The sequence below is a fragment of the Arachis ipaensis genome, chromosome B04 (assembly GCF_000816755.2).
Source record: "Arachis ipaensis cultivar K30076 chromosome B04, Araip1.1, whole genome shotgun sequence".
Taxonomy (NCBI): Eukaryota; Viridiplantae; Streptophyta; class Magnoliopsida; order Fabales; family Fabaceae; genus Arachis; species Arachis ipaensis.
The window spans coordinates 102,643,519-102,644,636 of NC_029788.2; positions in this window are offsets into that span (position 1 = coordinate 102,643,519).

The window sequence follows — 1,118 nt, forward strand, 5'->3', positions numbered from 1 at the left end:
GTGGTGGTCACTTTTGTAACATTCACACTCACCGTTTGTAAATATTGCCCGCTTTAAAGGATACTAATGTTGATTTATGGATTTTCCATACTGATCGATTTTGTTAGTGAGGGAGTTTAGTTTTGAAAATGAATTATGACCCCAAAACTTTTTTAAAAACGAATTAGTACTACCTTATTCAAAAAATAAAGTTAGTTCAATTAACTGTATTGGATTCAACTCTCACTTTGTTCATAATTTTCTTCTTTTAATTCCAAACATAACATCTCGAACTGATTTAACCAAGAATCGATGTCTAATCCGATTCAATTCATAAGCAAAACCGTCCAACTTTCGAACTGGCGATAAACCACAAACTGTCTGGAAACCGGTGAACTGGACCGAACTGGAATACGGACAATTCTGACCAAAGGACACCCAAGAGTCGTTTATGGCTAAAAAGAAAAGAGACACCAAGATGAATGGAATATCGTCAAATGCAAGAGGAAGAGTCAGAACAGTCACGACGGTGATGAATGGAAGAGGCAGAGCAAGCAGAAACAGAGGCGAGGACACAGGTGAAGATCAGTGAAGGAGAAAATTATTACAAGGCGCAAGAGGAAGCAGCATAGTTGCAGACGACGGCGACGGTGATGGCAAGTCACATATTTTTTTTTCATGGGCTAAGCCCAAAACCCAAACTGAAAAGGGGGGAACTAGAGTAATTATATTAATATCATATAATGTATTTGGGCCAAAACCTTTTTAAGTCCAATGAAAAGCTTGTTTCTTTTTTATTTTTTCCCCCTTTATTCATGAGCAAGATTTGTGTTTTTCGTATACCAAAAACAAAATTGTGTTTTTCTTTTGTTAATATTTATTTATTTTTTTGTTTTTATTATAAATTATATTTATCTTTAAAATATTAATATAATACATCTAATTTAAACTATATATTAAAAATTAAAAGATATAGACTACATTTTTTCAATTAAAAAATTAGGGATTAAGATAGATTATATTGACAAATATTTTTGTGTGTGTTTATTCTTAATATTTTATAACATGTAATATATAAAATTTATGCATATATAAATCTTGAAGTTAATTTTTAATATTGACTATTTTTTATATTTAAC